The sequence below is a fragment of the Ranitomeya variabilis genome, chromosome 3 (genome assembly GCF_051348905.1).
Source record: "Ranitomeya variabilis isolate aRanVar5 chromosome 3, aRanVar5.hap1, whole genome shotgun sequence".
In the NCBI taxonomy this organism is placed as follows: domain Eukaryota; kingdom Metazoa; phylum Chordata; class Amphibia; order Anura; family Dendrobatidae; genus Ranitomeya; species Ranitomeya variabilis.
Window position 1 is genome coordinate 578,089,937 of NC_135234.1, and position 4,120 is coordinate 578,094,056.

The window sequence follows — 4,120 nt, forward strand, 5'->3', positions numbered from 1 at the left end:
GGCTGGGCAGAACTGTCCCACTATGGCTGTCCCTTGTGGATCCTGCATCCACCACATTAACCCAGTGCACCGTGATGGACACGTAACGTCCCTGGCCATGCCTACTGGTCCATGCATCTGTTGTGAGGTGCACCTTTCCACTGACTGATTGCCTCAGTGCATGGTCAGTGCGGTCTTTGACATGTTGGTGGAGGGCTGGGATGGCTTTTCTCGCAAAGAAGTGCTGACTGGGTAGGTCATAGCGTGGTACTGCGTAGGCCATCAGGTCTTTGAAAGCTTTGCTTTCAACCAACTTGTAGGGCATCATCTCTAACGAGATTAGTATAGCAATGTGGGCGTTCAAACCCTGTGTATGCGGATGAGAGGATGAGAACTTTCTTTTCCTAACGAGAGTCTCTTGTAGGGTGAGCTGGACTGGAGAGCTGCATATGGTGGAAGTAGCAGTGGTGGTGGTGGACATGGCGGGTTGAGAGAGGGTTGGTGATGGTATTCTTGATGTTGGCCTACATACAGTGTTTCCTACCAATAACCTTGTGATTCCCTGACTGCTTTGGCCTTGCGACGATACCTCTACATTTGCTGCTGTTGGTGTCCTAACCAGTGGGCTTACAGTGAGGGAAGCAATGTAGCGTTGCTGACTACCTTCATTCTGAGCAGGTGCACCAACGGTATGGGACATTTGGTAGTTAGTCCAGGCTTGCAAGTGCATGCTGGTTAAATGTCTAAGCATGCACGTTGTATTTAAAATTTGAAGATTCTTCCCTCTGCTAAAGGTCTTTGAGCATTTCTTACAGATAACTTTTGACTGATCATTCGGATCTTGGTTAAAAAATTGCCACACTACACTCTTCCAACTATGGAATACCGTTTCAGGCATTGCTTTACATTGCGTTACTTTCACCGGATGGCCACGCTGTCCTAAAACTGTTTTTGTTTTTGGCAAACGTTTTTGGCCTTATACGGGCCTGACAGATGACAGCTCTTGCGATGTAGATGGCTGCTGTGGATCATCCTCCTCCGCTTCTGAGCTGTCAGCGGCACCCTCTTCCCCCAATGGCTGCCAATCTGGGTCAACAACTGGGTCATCTATCACCTCCTCTTCAATGTCATGTGCAACTTCATCTGTGTCACCGTGTAAGGTGCTATGGCGTTCGGGACTGGGCACCATAGTCTCATCAGGGTCAGATTCGGGCTCAGTACACTGCGAGGGCAAAGTAGTGATCCGATTCAATGGAACAGCATAATAATCAAGCTGTGGCTGTGCATCAGTGCACTCCATGTCCGATTCATCTTGTAATGGGCAGTTAACAATTTCCCTTTCTAACCCAGGCACGGTATGTGTAAAAAGCTCCATGGAGTAACCTATTGTCATGCGGGTACTGGGTAGACTACAGCTGATTACCCGGGCGCCTGCGATATCCCTCAGACTAGGGGAAACCCTGTCTGTCCCTCTCCCAGAATTTACACTGATGGTGTGCTTGTCTGGGCCACCAGGCCTAACCCTGACTCCTGTTTCAGTCCTAAGCTGAAACCTCCACCCACCACCCAGTGATTAGACCACACACCAACCCCTACAGAAAGCACAGGCAGGGAAAACTAAAAACGCACCACGCCGCAGACTCACAGGAAAACACTATAATGTGCACAGGGCAAAACAAATACAAATATAGGAAGGAGAAATATGACAAAGGATAATACACCACCAGATACAATATTTCTTCTCCTAGACCACCACTCCAGACCGAGATCACCAGGCACAAGACACAAGCTATAATCGGCGACGCCCAAAGTCCAGAATGACTATTTAAAGGCCATGGGTGTGACCCAGCCTCCAACCCGATTACCAGCTAGATTAACCTCGGACAGCCTGGATAAAGTCTAGCCGGCGCCACTGAGCGTATAGTGGACAAATGTGGAATTACCGCTGTCTGTCGGATGCCCTAGTGTGAATAGCGTACGACATGACAGTACCCCACCTTCTACGAGGGACCCCAGGGCCCTCATGACTTATAGGACCCGGCTTGTCCGTATGGCGGCGGTGAAACATACTGACCAGCCGGTCTGCATGTATGTCCGAAGCTGGTACCCAAGACCTCTCCTCCGGCCCATAACCACGCCAGTGTACCAGGTACTGTAATGTGCGGCGCACTATATGAGAGTCAACCACCTTGGAGACTTCAAACTCCAAATTGCCATCTACCAAGACTGGAGGTTGCATCGGTGCCGCATCCACAGAACCCACCACCTTCTTTAAAAGAGATCTGTGAAACACGTTGTTTATCTTATAAACCGTAGGAAGCTCCAATCGGTAGGCTACCGGGTTAATGATGGCGGCGACCCTAAATGGACCAATAAACCTTGGACCCAATTTCAGGGATGGTACTTTGAGTTTTATGTTTTTTTGTGGACAACCACACCCAATCACCCACACTCAGGTCCGGACCTGGCACAAGTCTACTGTCAGCCACTCGTTTGTACCTTGCACCCACGCTCAGCAAGCACTGTTTCTCTGTCCTCCAAATGGATGACAGTTGTGCTCCTAGCTGGTCCTCCTCCAGAACGCCAGCAGAGCCACCCTGACGCAGAGTACAAAATTGAGGATGGTACCCGTAAACACAAAAGAACGGGGACTCTCCAGACGATTCCTGGCGGTGATTATTAATGGCAAACTCAGCCAAAGGAAGAAAGGTAGACCACTCCTCCTGGTTATCAGAGACAAAGCAGCGTAAGTACTGCTCCCAATTCTGGTTCATACGCTCGGTCTGACCATTTGACTGAGGATGAAACGCCGAAGAATGCGACAACTTGATCCCCAGCCGTGAGCAAAATGCTTTCCAAAACTTTGCCACAAACTGAGTACCCCTATCCGACACTGTCAGACGGGACCCCATGAAGTCTTACCACCTCCTGCACAAAAACCTGAGCCAGTCTTAGCGTTAGGCAACAAAGTCAAGGACACAAAGTGCGACATCTTTGAGAACCGATCAACAACCACCAAGATGACCGTGTTCCCAGCTGAGGAGGGTAGGTCAGTAATAAAATCCATGGAGATCTCCATCCATGGCCTACTGGCTACCCCTAGAGGATGTAACGAGCCAGCAGGATGGGAGCGAGGTGTCTTAGCCCTAGCACACGTGGTACATGCTGATACGTACGAGACCACGTCCTGTCGGATTTTGGGCCACCAAAACCGATGCGACACCAACTCCAAGGTACCCCTAACCCCTGGATGGCCAGCCAGAACAGCATCATGATGCTCACCCAACACCGTTAGGCAAAGATGAAGCGGTACAAATGATTTGTTAATGGGAAGCTCTGGTGGTACTTCCTCCTGAGCCTCGGCAATCTCAGCCTCAACCTCTGTTGTGAGAGCCGAGACCACTACACCATTTTGGAGGATGGGTACCAGATCTTCCCGAGGTTCTCCCCCGGAAAAGACCTGGATAAAGCATCTGCCTTAGTGTTCTTAGACCCCGGTTGGTACGTAACAAAAAAGTTGAATCGCGTGAAAAACAATGCCCAGCGAGCCTGCCTGGGGGACAGACGCTTGGCTGACTCTAAATAAAGCAGATTTTTATGGTCGGTGATAACTGTAACCTGGTGGACCGACCCCTCCAAGAAGTGTGGCCATTCCTCAAAAGCCAACTTGATAGCCAAAAACTCCCTGTTGCCGATATCGTAGTTACGTTCGGCGGTCGACAGCTTCTTGGAAAAGTAGGCGCATGGACTCAACTCGCCAAAGGATGAGCCTTGTGACAGCACCGCCCCCACTCCAACCTCAGACGCATCAACTTCCACAGTAAACGGTTTTGATACGTCCGGTTGCACCAGAATGGGGGGTGAAGCAAAACTGTTCTTCAGAAATTCGAATGCGCGCACAGCAGCTTCAGGCCAGGCGGAGAAATTGGTACCCTTATTCGTCATGTCAGTAAGCGGTTTAGCAATGGTAGAAAAATCTTTGATAAATTTTCTATAATAATTAGAAAATCCAAGGAACCGCTGGAGTGCTTTTAGGTTTTCAGGCCGTTCCCAATGCAGCACTGCTTGCACCTTAGCGGTGTCCATTTTAAACCCTGAAGCAGACACAATTAGTGTTGAGCATTCCGATACTGCAAGTATC